At 37.8% G+C, this 17442-nt stretch overlaps 1 protein-coding gene across 9 annotated transcripts in view; it reads left to right on the top strand.

Moving 5' to 3' along the window:
• Positions 1-17442, top strand: part of FHIT (fragile histidine triad diadenosine triphosphatase) — a 638275-nt gene that overhangs the window by 79965 nt on the left and 540868 nt on the right. The window contains exon 1 of one of the 9 annotated variants that reach the window (XM_076346539.1): positions 4061-4081. The exons of 7 other annotated variants lie outside the window; for them this stretch is intronic. The gene's annotated coding sequence lies outside the window, so the exon portion shown is untranslated. Of the gene's footprint in view, positions 1-4060; positions 4082-12079; positions 12119-17442 lie in introns of those variants that run through there. One more of the 9 variants, XM_076346538.1, reaches the window with a different exon arrangement.

The following is a 17442-nucleotide window of genomic DNA, read 5'->3' as shown; positions in this document are numbered from 1 at the left end:
TTAGCAGGGCCTGTTGCGACAGGACAAGGGGCAATGAAGGGGGTAGATTTAGACTGTAAGATATAGATATAGATTTAGATATGAGGAAGAAATGTTTTATGCTGAGGGTGGTGAAGCACTGGCCCAGGTTGCCCAGAGAGGTGGTGGATGCCCCATCCCTGGAAACATTCCAGGTCAGGTTGGACGGGGCTCTGAGCAACCTGATCTAGTTGAAGATGTCCCTGCCCACGGCAGGGGAGTTGGACTAGATGACCTTTAGAGGTCCCTTCCAACCCAAAATATTCTATGAAATAGTGAAGTTCCACAGAAGTTTACTTTTTATAGGTTACATTTATATTTAGTGGTACATAGATGCTAAGTAACATTGAAATATGTGTCATAGTTTCCTTATCTTGGGGAGAGGGGGTGGAGAGGGAAGGGGAGGAAGAGTTTCAACGTTTTAAGAATCTTTCAACTTAAAAATTGTTTTGTTTGAATTGGCTTGAAGCAGATAAGTGTGATTGTAGCAACTGTTATGGAATGTAAAAAGTATTAGAATTTTTCCAAATGTCTTTGTTTTAAATACTCTTTCTTCTACTCGTGTTCCATTTGCATTATAAACACAAACATAGGCTGCTCAATGTTAAAAAGCATTCAGAGAAAGAAAATGGCCACAATGGCTTTAGCCTGGATGATGCTCGTGAATTTAATGTTCTTTAGCTCTCACTATTCATTTTAGCTTTTGATTACTTTGTATATTGTCATCATTATAAGGTACTGCATAATAATTTAATGTCACCTGCAAGAACACATTTATAGAGAAGTTGTTTTGTGCTTATTTTATCACATGGAAAGCTGGTTGCAAGTAAGATACAAAATTAAAAAGCATAAACAAATACTCTTAAATTTCCATAACTCTGGTAATTTAGTAGAAATAAGATGGGTTACAGTACAAACACAATTCTCTTTCTTACCCCGCCTCAAAAAAACCCCTAAAAACCAAAAAACACCCCAAAACCCCAAAAAACAACCCAACCCCAAACTCCACCTGTACTGTTGCTTTAAGGTTTTTTATGTATCCAAATATGTAACTTTTGGTGTTAGAGTATGAGGTGTTGGATTTCAGTTTAGCAGAAATAGCAGAAAATAGCACTGACCAACCTCTCCTGTTGGTGGTCTTATAGGTACACTTCTTAACATTTGATGTGAAAGGAAAGAATCTGAAAAATGAACAATAACAAACAGCAGTACGAATGAGTATATTTCAAATTACTGCATTGAAGTTGTTTAACTTACCATATATCTTATAGAATAGTTGCCCAATTTCTTTTATTGTACTTAAAAAAAATCCTTGTGCCTTCTCAAAATCTCCAATGCCTTCTAAAAGTCTCATTTACAACAGTTTTTAAATGACATTCTTAAATCCCCAACTTTTATTGACACCAGTAAGACTTTAATGGCTATTGACTAGTGAAAGTGTATTTGAATTCAATATTAAATATTCTGTTTTAGAAGGACATTTATGGAGTGAAAAGAATACTCTGACTCCTTCCCTCCCTGTAATTAATAATTTTGTCATGTGCCTTCTCTGTGCCTCTTCGGTAACCATGACTCACCTTAATACCAGTGTTTGACATTAGAAGCCTCTCCAGAGAGGAAGAAAATAATTCAGAAATGAGCTGGATAAAGGTTATTAAACCAACACTTAAAATTCTAGTCCTGCACATTTTCCTTTACCCCTAATTAAATGCCAAGAACAGCGATGTAGAATTTTCAGTATATACATATGCTGAATATACCTTTATCAGAGGAAAAGTACCTACAGGGAACTGAAACTTTATTCCCAGCAGTCACATCCTCTTGCTTATATATTTAAAATGCTGTTTTTCAAAAATCGGGAAAGAATCTTGGGGATTGGGTGTCTTAAAACTACATGTTGAAGTATGTAAGTAATATGATTCTTTCGCTTACCCTTTCTTGTATGAGTCAGGTTTTTAGCTTAAGTTGTCTAATTGACTTCAGTGGTACTATTTGTACAAGTAAAGGCAAACTGCATGGGTAACATTTGTAACATTGGGTCGATACTGCATATAGACATCACTGCTTACAAACGTCTCGTTTGTCATCTCCCAGAAAGCTCCAGGACTAACTTGAATATCAGTATGAATGATACGTGGAACAGGGTATTAATCTTCTAAATGACTGAGACCTTTGAATTGTGGGGGAAAAAAACCTTTGCACCCCAACATTCTGTCTTACCTTAGGTTTTTCTATTTCTAAAGCTTCTACAAACCGTGTAGACCGGGAAAAAAATAATTTTTAATCAACAGAATGTAACGTGCTTAGTTACATTCTCTTTACAGGTAGGAGACACTGGCATCTGCAAAGCAGTGATAATTTGCAGCGTTACCGTTCTGACTTGCAGTGCATGACCCTGATGAGGTCAGGTCCTTTCAATTAGCAAGATGATGGTGTTAAATCCCATGCTATTATGCCCTTGTTGCCAGGCTCTACTGCGGATTTACAGTGTTACATAGGTTGGCCATTAAAGTCTAATTCCTTCAATAAAAATTTAACACAAACTTCTTTTCCTAATTTAGAAAACTATCTGGGTCTTTTTCTAAGCAATTTTCTCAACCTCGTGTGTGTCAAATTAATACTTCATAAAAGTATAAAAGGTCTCTGGATCTTTAGTCTCTTGTGTTGGCTTTTTCAGTGAACTTTGCATAATACTTCATTAAATGATTTTACTCTCATGAGTGGTAAACAGGTAATTCAACTTAGTGGAGTACAGATGCTATTTTTGATATTTCGTGCTTACTGGGAAATTTCCAAATAATTGTAGCATCTCTAAAAGCTTTATAATCCCCAAAGTGCTATAAAACTGTGCTGATACTTGTCCAGGATAACTAATGCTTTTTTCTCCTTTCTTGTGAAAAAACCAGGCTACCTTGTAACAAGCAAGGACTGATCAGTCAAATGGAGATCACTGTATGCTGCTGCTATTTCTATTTCATGTTGTAGTACAGTGATAATGATGATGAAGGGGGGGAAAAAAAAGTGTTCCTTACTGAATTCTGGGAAGTGGTGATGATGATATGCTGAGTTCTTCATCACTGGGTTATTAGCAAATTCTTTTCATCCATTAAGTCAGAGGAAGCAGGAAGGAAATTGTTAGTTTTTGCACTTTTGTGACAGGTCAGAAGTTTTGTGTTTTGTTTCATGTAGCTGAATCCTGTTCTGTGCGTTAACAAGTTCTTGATCCAGAACAAGAAGTGATGCATGCATTTTAGGAGTAGAATGAGATGATACTGTCCTAACAAGGCTTATAGGATACCAAGTGCTACCAATGTGCCTATCTCCCATCACGTAGAAGTGCTGCTGTTGTGCAGGTCTCTTCTCATAGATTAAGTGCAGATATTATAACTTTTTTTTTTAAAGAGAGTGTGACAGGAGAATGCACTGTGGATCAGGGGCAAGGAGAAGATACAGCAAGTACAGGAGGAAGTGGTTTCTATACATGTACTTCTGCTGTACAACTCCCAGTGATAAGTTTATTAATGATAAAATTCCGGCATTTGTTGAGATCAGTGACAGTCACGGATACTTCAAATGGGACCAAAGTTTGCCTTTTAAGTAAAGTTTATCTTTCTGCAAAGGCCTCTTCAGTTTCTGTCCTGCAGCCTTATCGTAGCTCTTTATGTCCTGAAAAATACATCAGTTTTTAGGATCCCTTATCTGTCCTAATATTACTTCCCATATCTCATTTCCTGTTGCGATGCTAATGCTGTCTCTGATGCCAGCTTCTATCTTGCATGTGCTTAATGCTATTCCTTTAGCTTAACCGATTATCCAGTTCAGAAGTTATCGAAAGAAAAGGATGTTAGAATTATTAGGAGTAAATCTATTTATTTGTAAGGCTACAGAAATCTGTTTCCCTTAATGCACTAGGAATTGAACTGATGACTTTGATTTGCACTCAGCTCCAAGCAACGCTCTCCAGTCACCTTCTAACCTGAAAACCCTGTCGGTTAACGGCTCTCAGGATGCCGTTTCCTGCACTTATTCTCGTGATGTTCTTGGATTTTGCCCTGCTTCATCAGTATGTGCTTTTGTTTCTTTGAAATATAAAGTTGAACACAGCTCCATAAACAGTAAGGCTACTCAGATCTACTGACATCCCCAAGAAACTGCCTGTATGTTAGTGGCGTAGCTTCTTTAAACTGAGGTGCAAGTGTGAATTATGGGTGGTGACCTACGTTGCTCTATACAAACAGATATAATTACTCCTCCTTTGGTCCTGCGTGTCAGCTCAGCTCTTATGTCCACTAGTTTTAGTGAAACTTAGATTATTATATAGAATTAAATTTACTAGTAAGCACCTCTTGTGATTTCTGTCATGCTGCCCTTTACACTTAGGAGTGACTCCCCTTAAATGCATTTATAGCTACTGAATTATCTGCATTGAAACTTGACCGTATCTCCTTAACTATGAGGTCTCAAAGATCTTAACGTTAGGTAGGCTTCAGGTTTGCTAATGCTATTGCATGTCTGCAGCAATGATGTTATTTCATAGTTTCCATTAAACATCTCATCTGCCTTTTGCAGGCTCTTGACTAAGCTATCCTGCTCTGATCCACGTTTACAGAGAATCTGACAGCAGGTTTATTCCCTGATTAGGCTTATGATACTAAAAATAATAATATGGCACCCCAAAGGCAAATTTTAGCCAAAATGAGGATTTCCTAAATTGACAGAACTTCTTATTAGAAGACTGTTTTCAAGGAACACAAAAAGTAATGCTAGAAAAAAAAGTTGAGAATTATGAAAATCTGGAAACTCTGTTTTTTTCCATAAGCATGGCTTATAAAATAGCATTTATTTTAGCTTATTCCGTAGTCCTTGAAATTCAGGTAGTATTTGACAATAACAAATTGAAATACCAAGGATAAAATCACACTCTAATCACATAAGTCAGAACAAGAGATAGATCTTCTAAAATTATGCTGTATGTACATGCTTTTTTTCTTTGCATGTACACATAATCAGTGCTACTTTTGTCTCCTTCATGGTTCAGTTTTCAATTAAATACCTATTTAAAACAGGTAGATAAACTGGGCAGAAGCAAATATCAGGGGTCATGTCTTTAGTTGTTGGTTTCCCAGTTTGACATCTATGAATACAAAAATTAAAATTTTGTTTTCTTAGCTAAGTATACAGACTTTTGGTTTTAAAGGTTTCTCTGTTAAGAATACATATCCACATTTGTTTTGTTTTTATAAGCAAATTGTAATCCTAATTTGTAAATCAAATCATCCTGTTTCCTTTGAAACACCTTACCCAAATGTAGATACGGTGTTCTGCCCCTTGTGTCACTATCATTTTTCAGTGCAGTGGGAACGGTGCAGCATTGCTGCTGCTCTTTGACTCTTAAAATTCATTTAATTTGCTTCAAAATCAACTTTCATGGTGTACAAGAAATGAGGGCATCTGTCCTGAAACTTCTTAATGCTATTTTTAGATATCCTTAACTTGAATATGTGTATCTTTTCATACTGTTCTACTTTTTGGTCAAATGATGAGAAAACAGATATACTGCAGTGTCATCGCTACAGATACCTTAGGAGTGTTTATACTCAGTTGAAAGATGCAAAATTGAGCAATAACTTTTCATTAAAAATGTATTTCATTTAGCCAATGTAAAATTTGAGAAGGGCTTTGATTCTGCAACTAGTATTCATATTAATGCACCAGTATCTGTGTTGTGTTCCAAATTTCTTTCTGATTTTGCCCTCAAAATGAGTAGCATGTCTCCTTATATTTCTCTGCTTCCTACTGGATATTTGCTGGCTTACCAGAAGGTGTTTAATTGCAAACTAAGCCTATCTTGCATGCAATAAAGTAGGTTTTATTATTATTATTATTATTATTATTATTATTATTATTATATCTTACCCTTTGATAGTGTAAAAAAAACCCCAAACCACTGTGATTATGAGACATCAGTAAAGCAATCTTTTAATAAGATGAGTGAGAGGTGAAATAATGAAGTGTGAGAATGTGGAACAATTTTCAAAACCACTTTTAATTCATTAAATATGTACAACAGGGAGGAGGACAACGGCTGGCATTTTTTGCAGAATAAATATGAGAGAAATTTGTTCATAAATCCCTTACAAAACATGGATGGTCAAATGATGTGTATGCTTAAAAATAAGGAAAAAAACCATAGTATTTCTCTTCTGAGCTCATGTAAGTGATTTTGAAGAAGTTGGGAGAGAACTCAAAGGGGAAAATGCTGAAATTAGCCTTGGGGAGGATGCGGGGGGATAATGATAAACATTTCACACACCCCCCCCGCTAATTGACGAGGTACTTAGTAGTTGTTAGTGGGGAGGAGGGTGGGAACCCTGCCATTGATGCCTTAATGAATAGTGGAAATTACATGATGGAAAATAGTGTGTGGGTTCCCCATCCCTCTGCCTTTTCAGGCTCTATTAGAGGTAGTTTTGTGCAACTTACTCGACTGGCTTTTAGGTAGCCCTTTCTCCAGCAGAGTTTTATAACCCAAAGGGTTTTACCAGCCTTTCACAGGGTTATATGGTAAAAATCAGTCTGTGTCCAAAGGTGTGTGTGGAGTTGCTGTGGAGTAACTAATATGCAGTGGTAATAGTACCGGGATTTCTCTTACATTTCTTAAGTGCTCTTCATATTACTGGTCATGTGAGTAATGCTACTATTAATTTGCAGAGTCTTGCACGAGTAGACTGACTAGCCTGTCAATAGTTTAAATTTCTCTGAGATAAAAGGTAGTAACAGTACTTCTTCCCAGAAAATCTTGCATGCAAGGTTCTGCAGGATTCCCTTCCACTACAGCTGAATAGGCAGTGAATGTTTTGGCTTGGTGGTGAAACCAAAATGAATAAATATGAAAAGTTGTCAAATGAATTTTTGTTTTTTCTCCTCTCTCCTCCAAACTCCTCTTCCCTCTGTGTTCCTAAACAGCAAAATGAAGGAAAGTACCAAGTATTGAATTTGATTCAAACTCACAAAGGTTAGTCTGATTTTGGGAGCTAATCTTTTGTGACACTTTTACTTATGTAGACCATGATATGCCTCTTTTAGTAATTCTAAAATGTTTAGATACTTTACATTTGCCTTTCAGTATTGTCTTTTAAATTGCTTGTGTAATGCAATCTGAATTCCTCACCATTATTGGTATGGCTTATCGATTGTTCACACACACACAGGAGCGCACACACAGGCATGCATGCACACATTTGTATTTTTATGCTTGTGAGTGTTTCCATCTGTCTCTGACTTTTTCACATCTTTTTTGGAAGGTACCTTGGGAACATGCAGTTATCAATATACAGACAACAATTTTTATTAATTCAAGAGTCCAGACTACTGCTGCTTTGTCAGAATCTGTTGATCTGTAGTGAAATTAATAGAGTAGATTTAATTAGGTGAGTTGGAAGGAGTATTAATTGAGAGGAAGAAGCATTCTGATGTGTGATTGATACTAATGCAGTACAGTTTTTGCCCAAATGATTCCTGTCTTGACAAGCCTGGTGGATGCATTGTTTGTATATTGAGGGTAAGAACTGGCAATCTGTAGGGTCATTGATTATCTGCAGCTGACCAGGGAATTGCAGCCATTCATTTTCTAATGCTGGTTTTATAAGCTTCTGTAACTTATTTATGACCTGGTTGTTTGTAGTTTTGACTGTTTGTGCTGGTTTTGGCTGGGGTAGAGCTCATTTTCTTCACAGTAGCTAGTATGGGGCTGTGTTTTGGATTTGTGCTGAAAACAGTGTTGATAGCACAGGGATGTTTTCGTTACTGCTGAGCAGTGCTGACACAGAGTCAAGTCAATATTATTGTTTAATATCTTTATCGATGATCTGGATGAGGGGATTGAGTGCACCCTCAGTAAGTTTGCAGACGACACCAAGTTGGGCGGGAGTGTTGATCTGCTCGAGGGTAGGAAGGCTCTGCAGAGGGACCTGGACAGGCTGGATCGATGGGCCAGGGCCAATTGTATGAGGTTCAACAAGGCCAAGTGCCGAGTCCTGCACTTCGGCCACAACAACCCCATGCAGCGCTACAGGCTTGTGGAAGAGTGGCTGGAAAGCTGCCTGTCGGAAAAGGACCTGGGGGTGCTGGTCGACAGCCGGCTGAACATGAGCCGGCAGTGTGCCCAGGCGGCCAAGAAGGCCAATGGCATCCTGGCCTGTATCAGAAATAGTGTGGCCAGCAGGAGTAGGGAAGTGGTCGTGCCTCTGTACTCGGCACTGGTGAGGCCGCACCTCGAATACTGTGTTCAGTTTTGGGCCCCTCACTACAAGAAGGACGTTGAGGTGCTGGAGCGTGTCCAGAGAAGGGCAACGAGGCTGGTGAGGGGTCTGGAGAACAAGTCTTCTGAGGAGCGGCTGAGGGAACTGGGACTGTTTAGCCTGGAGAAAAGGAGGCTGAGGGGAGACCTCATCGCTCTCTACAACTCCCTGAAAGGAGGTTGTAGCGAGGTGGGGGTCGGTCTCTTCTCCCAAGTAACAAGCGATAGGACGAGAGGAAATGGCCTCAAGTTGCGCCAGGGGAGGTTTAGATTGGATGTAAGGAAAAATTTCTTTACTGGAAGAGTGGTGAAACATTGGAACAGGCTGCCCAGGGAAGTGGTGGAGTCCCCATCCCTGGAGGTATTTAAAAGACGTGTAGATGAGGCGCTTAGGGACATGGTTTAGTGGGCATGGTGGTGTTGGGTTGACGGTTGGACTTGATGATCTTAGAGGTCTTTTCCAACCTCAATGATTCTATGATTCTATGATTCTAAGGCCTTTTCTGCTCCTCACCCCACCCCACCAGCGAGCAGGCTGGGGGGGCACAAGAAGCTGGGAGGGGACACAGCCGGGACAGCTGACCCCAACTGACCAAAGGGATATCCCACACCATGTGACGTCATGCTCAGCATATAAAGCTGGGGGAAGAAGGAGGAAGGGGGGGACGTTCAGAGTGATGGCATTTCTCTTCCCAAGCAACCATCACACGTGATGGAGCCCTGCTTTCCTGGGGATGGCTGAACACCTGCCTGCCGATGGGAAGGAGTGAATGAATTCCTTGTTTTGCTTTGCTTGTGTGTGCGGCTTTTGCTTTGCCTATTAAACTGTTCTTATCTCAACCCACAAGTTTTCTCACTTTACCCTTCTGATTCACAGCGAGCAGCTGTGTGGGGCTTAGTTGCCGGCTGGGGTTAAACCACGACACTGTTTCAAATCTGTTTTAGCCTATGCTATCCTCTGTTTTAGGGGGAAGGGAAGAAAGTTCCTGCTAACAGGCAGTCAAAGCATAGCGTCATGGCTCACTGGGAAGACCTGGTTCTCAAGCCTCAGTAAGGGCTTTCAGTTCCCTTCTTGATACAGTCTTGATTCATAATCTGGAATTTAGTTATTTAAGAGTCTGACTTTTGTCTCAAATCTCTATGAGATGAGATTTGTTGGAAAGCATGCGCAGCTTGAACTTCAGTCAAAAGCCTCCTTATATAGAACTCATTCCCTTTCATGGTCACCCACAGAGCCAACATCTAGAAATGTTTTGGAGACAATTCATTTGCTTAATCTTTTTTTAAGTCATGTTTTGAGTCTTGGTTTTTAAGAACTAATGTTGTAACACAACTGTTGTGATAACTGCTATATTGATACCTGCAGAAATACTTATTCTATTTCTTGTCTTATCCCAGACTTTTTCTGACTGTAATTAAATTCACTGTATGTTATATATCTTCCACAGTAACAGTTAGGTGCAAATAGTTTCCATATTTGCTTTCATAATATGGATTATGGCATACAGGAGTGAATCAGTTTTACATTTGACCAGTAACTCAGTAACCAGCACTGAATCATTTTCATAAATAAAATCCTGTCCTTTAAAAAAAGTCTTATGAAATACAGTGTGTATTGTGCATTGAGTACTTGTCTCCCCTCCTAGTATGGCAGTAGTAATGGTAAACTGATAGATATTCTGGACAACGTACAGAGTCAGATTGATATAATTAGTGTACAGTTGCTTTGAGCTTTTTTGCAAAGGAAACTTGTGTTACTAATGAAGGTCTGTTCTTGTCATGTAGAGAACATTTTAGTCTTCAAACAATTTTCACTCCCTTAAGCCTCTTTTTTTTTTTTTTTTTTTTTTTTTGGAAGCTATTATTGTTGGCAAGGTGCCGAAGTGTCCTTTCTGAAGCCACTTGCAAATGCCTGTCCATGAATAGCAGTGCAGCTGGTGGTCTTCCTATCTCCTCCAAGGCTACTGTTGCTATTTCAGTTATAATAGTCTGAAACAACAACATTCTGTTTCGCAATTCATATTTTCCATCTTACAGTGCAATAAACTCCAATTTTGTTATAAAGCTATAGTGGTCCATTAAAACTAGCTATTGTGACTGTTTACTCAAATCCACTTTTGGTAAACCAGAAAATTAATTCAGTTTCTAAACCAAGTAAATCTCTACCAACCTGTCTCATTGTATCAGTGAGCACTTGAGAGATTTAGTAGTTTCAGGAATCTTCCTCCATTACCGGTACAGATCAGTGGATTTGAAGCAACTGAATGTTTATGCTGGAATGGGGATGTAGGTGGAGTCCTTCCTATGCTAGGCAACGGGGATGGGGGCTGGCTATGGAACAATTGATTATAAGACCTTTCTTTCATTATAATACTAGTAAAAAACTGCAGTGGTGTATAGTATGCATAGAGACTTCTCTCCTACTTGACTTAAAGCACTTCAGTAATTTTTAAAAGAAAAACTTTTTAATTTCTTGTAATAGGAATTCTTAGCTTTTTCTCTTACCTTTTTTTTTGTACTTACCTGTTGTAACAAGTCTGATTCTCATTTATACATTTGCCTGATTTATAGGAAGAGATTGTAAATGTCCCTTATAGCCAGTTGGCACACAGAAATCAGAATTATTGGTTGCTTTGGGCCAATTTTTAACATGTCTCATAACTGTACTGTGTTTAGGAATCACAATTTAGTAGTGGGAGATGTTCCTTTTCTATCTAGCAGAGGGATAGAAAATATTCTTTATTTCATTTGGTGGTAGTTATTCATAGTAGGAAAGATATATATGGCAGACTTTTCTTCTGCTGGAATATTAAGAAAAACTAGGAAAAGTCAATGACAAATAGTTATTTAGGAATCTTGTAACTGTAGAGAATAAATACTTACCATTATGACCAGGGCAAAAACACCCCTCCAAAAATACAAACCTAAACTGTGGCTGTTGGTGTAACTGATTGTTACTGCAATAAAAGGAGAGGGGTGATTGCTTTTAGATGGACAGTCAAGTAAGTGAGAAAAGATGAACTAAAAAAGGAATTTCTTCAAATTTTTTTTGAGCATCATTTATGGAATATCTTCCGTGAAAATTGTTACTACTGCAGTTTGTTGGATTATTTCAGTTCCGTGGTATTGCTTTATATTTTCCACGTTCTTTATTGTGAAATATTCTGTAAAAATACTAATTAAAAATTCCCATATTTAATCCTGAGTAAAATCATAGTAAATTAAAGATTAAAAATAAGAATGTTAACTCTAAGAATATGTACAATCTGTAAAATCACGTAAGCTGCATTCTATACTGCCTTTATGTCAATCTCTCATCAGTAATAGGGGGTGTAAATACCTAAGGTTGGTTTGTACTCAAGAGGTTATATTTGTGGGAGGGATATTCAGGGAAGCTTTGTAGCCAGGCAGGATTCTGAGGAAGAGAGCTCAGTGCTGAGAGGTGCTGGACAAGTAAGTCTTACTGAAGCCTGCGGGAACAGCAATGATTTATCGTGTGATGGTCTAGATTTTGAGGTGAAGATGATCCTGAAAACTTCTTGGATCAAGGTCTTTGAACAGCAGACTCAGACAAAAACACAGTGCAAGCACTTGGTTTTGAGTGCATTGTAGCATCAGGGTTCCATAAGAGGAACATAATTAGAAAAAGTATCAGATTATAGCTGTTTTTTTAAAAAAATAGTGTTAAAGCTTTATATTTGTATTGTATGGGTTGCCAAGAAGTACTGAGTATGGCATTTCATGCTTTACAGGTTAATTATACAAAAAATGTCTCTTAAGAAGTCAAGCTCCAAGGAACCGGTAGGTGGAAATGTATAATTTTTTATGGTCTTGTTATTTACTTTCTGGTTTCTGAGCACTTAGCCTGGTTGGTGTCAACTTTCAGGTTTTACTCTGGAAGAAGGGAGATGAAAAGTAGCTTTTTTTTAAAGAATGGAAATATTTTAAAAACTCTGGCTCTTCAGTGTTTAAGAAAAATACCAAATATTGCATCCTGCTGTACAGTTGTGGATACAATGCAAATCCCGCAATGTTGTGAAGTGTTTTTGAAGTCCTTTTAAAGATAGTGCTAAAAATAGGCTGAACTGTTTCTTCCTTTATATTTGTCTTTATCGCTCAAATAAGTCACTCAAATATCTATTGGTGTGCTGCCTCATGAGAGTTTAATGATGACTTTCATTCAGCGTAAGCTGTCAGTAGGTCAGAGATGCCTCGTATCTTGGATGGAATTATGAAATTCCCTGAGTTTATTACCCTATTAAAATTCATTATAAATGTCAAAGTTTCTAATTTGTACAAGGAAACTTAATTTGGGAGCACCTTCAAAGTAACATACAATTTTTTCCTTGAGAATCAAGTGAAGTATCAGATAAAAATATAAGACCTTTGCAGGATATTATATTCAATTATTTCTGTGTCTTAATTTTAGATAGTTTGCAGAGGTGGGTATCAGATATAATTTTGTAGTCTTTTATGACTTGCCTCATGTTAAAAACAATTTGGAGAAAAAGTCTATCTAATTTTAACAACAAATAGTTATTATTAAAAAAAAAAAAGCCAACATTCTCAGCAAAGCCCACCAGCCATTTTTTCCTTAGAAAATTCTGTGCTTTACTATCCCCTGAATGACTCATTGTTTGCTTCGACCCAGTTTGTACTCTGTTCTGTAATGTTAATTTAATTTTTCTGTCTTGCAAAGTTCTGGCCTATCTGCACTAGACCTTGGCCTCTGTGCTGGTGTAGTGCATATTAGTCCATCTTCTCATTGTATTGGGTGTTTTCCTAGTCGAGTATCTCCAGCTTCAACTACTGAACAAATGTTTTACAGCAGGTAGAGTATTAGAGAGGAAATAGATGGTCATGCTAGGTGGTAGTCCAAGTCTAAAGTTGTCCAGATGAGCAGGAAGATTATCAGACCCCTTTCAATGTGGTTCTGTTTTTGAAGTTGGACCCACAACTGTCCTGTCTATCAGCTGCATGTAAAACCCGAAGCTGGAACTTTGATAAATAGATTTTTCTTGTTAATGAAGAAGTGGGTCATTAATGGTATCAGATAACATAGGTGTTGCTGTGTTGCATTCTGATTAATTCCTTGTGTGCGAGTATGAGATTAACAATGGAGGACAAAAGACATGATAAATTAATTTAGTGATAAGGATTGAGGGAGAGTAATCGGGAAGTAGCTTGCTGGTTCGTGAAGCTTAAATGTTGCCTCCCTCGCAAAAAGTAATAGTTGTGGTGTTTATACCCAGTATCACTAGATCCCTGTTGAGTTTTAAGGATAGCTAATGTAAAGCTAAAGACAGCATCTGTGAGACAAATAGCATGTATAATGTGTATCTCAAGTATTCAGATATCATTTGGTATCACACAATAATTTTTATTTCAACAGGAAATTACAGCAGCATAGGAAAAAAATAGCTGTAAGAGGTTTTTAAGTCTCAATGAATTTTGTTTGAAACCAACCTTTTAGTGGTTGATACCTGCATCGTAACTGAGTATATGTAACATTCACCAGAGTCCCCTCTTTACTGTAACTTTCTATCAGTGCATATTTACATGTTTACACACTCGCAATCCACGTTAGAGGTATCATTTTCAGAGATGCTGGCCTGCATCTCTAATTGATCATTGCTGTACTTGTGGGCCCTAAGTAGCTATGCATAAGCTCATTAGTCTATACTAGATGTTAGAAGTCTATATTGTATGCCAAAATCCTTGTTAAAACAGACTTAAATTGCTTATATAAAAAAGAGGAAATGACTAACAGTAATAAAAACTTAGATTTAATCATCAGATTTTCATGACTTGAACTTCAAAAGCTTTGATTACATCAAGTAATTTAAGTCACTTTAAGTTACATTTAAGTTACATTTAAGTCACTGATTTATTCAGCCACTTAAATGTTAGCCTTCTCAGCTGAATGTGTTCCTCTGGGCAACTGTTCAAAAAATACTAGTTTTGCTTGTTTCTTGTGACCCCACAGGAAAGAGACTCTGGTTTTTGTTCTACAATGTGAACAAGAATGCAAACTATCTTAAATTCAGGTATTGATGTAAGAGGAGTTAGTATTGGGAAATGGAATGACTTTCATGTGCTCCAAATGTAGGTTTCAAGACAGTTAATTTCAGAATGGCATATCTCAGCAGATGTGTGGAATTTATAATAGATTTCATCTTCACTATGAGCCATTATATGCAGTTATATAAAAATTCTAGAAATGTCAAGAAGAAGGGAAAAGGTCTCAATGCAAATCAATAACAATTTAGCTGTGTTGCCAGATCAGTTGTATTCTGTGGTTTGTAATTTTTCAATGAATAGACAATAATGTTTTACATATGCATGGTCATTTCTTTTTGTATTGATTCATCTTAATAGTTCCTTCTAGTTATTAGCGTTACTATTATTTGTTTGACAGTACCACCTAGCAAATGCGGCTGTTGTCATAAGCTGTAGTGTAAGTTTCTGCTTGCATGTATAAGATACCTTGTCAATAATACCAAAAGCAGGACAAAATATGATCCTCCTTTCACAGATGGCATGCTTAACATGAGTACTTACCTTAGCTTCTGGGCAGAATTGTACAATTCATGCTGGAAACTATGCTGCCACAATGACATTGTCACTAGTACTTGCAGTAGTAAATTTGAAGCCATTTGGATTATATATGTGTAAGCTGCAAAAATATCTCTCGCTTTCGGTTGTAGGCACGCTCTACTGCAATGCGCCTCAAAGGTGTAACAGGTTCTGTCATCAGCCTTGTGTTATTAAGAGGTAGGGACAAAACAATCTTCCAAATGGCATTTTTTCATCCTCCGTTCAAAACAGCCCAGGTGCTTGGATAGTTAGCGCCTTACTTTAGTAGGAGGCTCATGTATTCAGGATGTCTTGTATTAAGCCCCAGAAAAGAGTTGAGTGGAGGGATCAATAGTTACTGCAGAAGCCTAAGTCCCTGTGGTTGGAGTAGCTCATACTTCCATCTTCTTATACTTCTCTCTGATGTTTCTTTGCCACTGGATTTGTTCGTGAATCTAGTTGCTGCTTTCTTTATTCAGGCCCAGAGGTCCCTCTTCTTTTAGACTTGTGAGTTGGTAGTAGTTTCCTAAAAGTGATGTAGCGATTGGATTTGGGTGGGGGGTGTTGAGTTTGGCAGTGTGTTGTCTGTGGCCCTTCACTGCCCTTGTGTGTTGCTGGGTTCTTTACACAAGTGCTAATGCAGCCTTGGTTGTCTTTTTATTCAGTATATGAACAGCAGATGTAAAGTTTTCTGCCATAGTATTTCATTTATTCTTGGAATTGTGCACCAGCATGCTTGAACACAAGTCTAAAGATGGGAAAAGAAGTTGTGCAGGTTGAAACATGTTTGGACTCTTCCTTGTGGAGTTGCTTTCTTTTACCTTTGTGTACTCTGCTGTGGGAAAACTCATAGCTAGCAACAGGTGAGCGAGCTGAGAAGAAACAAAATGTGGAGGATGATGGGCACTTTATCTCTGTAAATCTATGTCCCGAGTGTTTTATTCCTCTGCTCCTGATCCTAACCAACAGGAACCGGAACTGCTGATGTTGCATCTTCCATTGCTCGGGGCTGACCGTGTTCCTGCAAAGCTGCCTTTGACAGGCAGCTTTTCTTCATTGAGCCAGCCCATGAGCAGCTTAGTGCTTGCCAGGTTCATGGCAGCTCAGTCTGCTCTGCTTCTGCTCTTGTCTGAGTGGTGGTTGCAGCTGAGTGGCGTAAAACAGTCTTTAAGATTTTTTTGAAGACTGGATATGGAATATTAGCCTTTCTTATACCCATTCAGCAGGGGGTTATAGCTTGAGCTATGACCCTCATTTAGTTCATAGATAAGAGTTTGTTAATGTAACAGAGCTCCTATCGAAGGACAGTTTCTTTGTTAATTTAAGCGCTCCTCTATTAATCAGAAAGAAAATCATGACTGGCTTTTTATTCATCAGCATCAAAAATGTCAAAAATAGTTCTGAACGAGTACAATGTGTATAGTTTGTATGCTTCATTGTATATTGTTCAGTGTACTTACATACTAAGAATGACTTTCAGGTGTCAGTCTTTCTCTTTGAGTTGGATAACTGTCTACAGCTCTGTTGCTTAGTAGTTGTATTTGTGAGATTGAGTATTGTGATAGCCTCTTTCTGTCTGTCTGTCCCCAGCTCTGTTTATCTTCCTTTCTCTTCCTTCCTCCCTCAAGCACATGTAGATTTTTGTCTTAGCCATGTTTTAAAGTCATTCCCCAGTTTTCAAGTTGTTGGATTAAAAGCTATCATGATAAAAGTAGAATATAAGAATGAACTTAAACTAGTCAAGGAAGCGTATTCACACTTCAAACTGTATTGACACAGATCAAGACAGACTGTAAAGAATGTTGTGATCCCCTGAATTTTATTGATGCAAATAATTGTATCTTGATATTGGAGGGCATGTATCACATGCTAGCTCAAACAATAGATTTTTTTTGTTTGTTCAATTTGTGTATTTTTAATATTGTTTAATATAGGCACTGTTGAGTGAGCACATATATTCTTAGGGGTGACACAAATTAATTCCACTCCCATCATGAAATCTCTCCATGGGTTTATCACAAATTGCTGCAGCTGTGAGTGATTCCATGCTCTCATGAGAAGTATAAGATTAAATTCTGTCACTACTGTACTATTTTTAATTAATTTAACTTCCAAACTAATCATTTCCCAATGCCAGTTTCTCTCTCTTTGGTCAGTAGATTAATTAGTTAATGTCAAATTAATTAGTTAATGCAGTCAATGTTTGAAAGCTTTATAAAAGTCATAAGAATGACTAGTGCAGATTCTGCAAGTGTTATGGAAGTAGGGGTTCATGTTTTTTAATAGGAAAAACAGAAGTTGTATTTTCACATTAGTCGCTTGACTACTACTGTTGATTTGAATATGGAACATGCTTAGCTACAACAGCAAGGGTGGAAGTTTAAATACCATAGTGCCAATAGCTAGATCCCGAAGTGATATTTTTCTAATAATTTGTAGGATATAAAGGAAAACAGGAATAACTCTGACAGAGCAGAAAAGAATTGAACTGTGCTGCATGCTAAGGAAGGAGCATTCTATTTGTTTTGCAACAGGAATTGAGGTATCTC

This window comes from Aptenodytes patagonicus, chromosome 8 (genome assembly GCF_965638725.1).
Source record: "Aptenodytes patagonicus chromosome 8, bAptPat1.pri.cur, whole genome shotgun sequence".
Lineage (NCBI taxonomy): Eukaryota > Metazoa > Chordata > Aves > Sphenisciformes > Spheniscidae > Aptenodytes > Aptenodytes patagonicus.
Note: the sequence above shows the minus strand (reverse complement) of the source record. Positions and strands in the feature narration are given on the sequence as shown.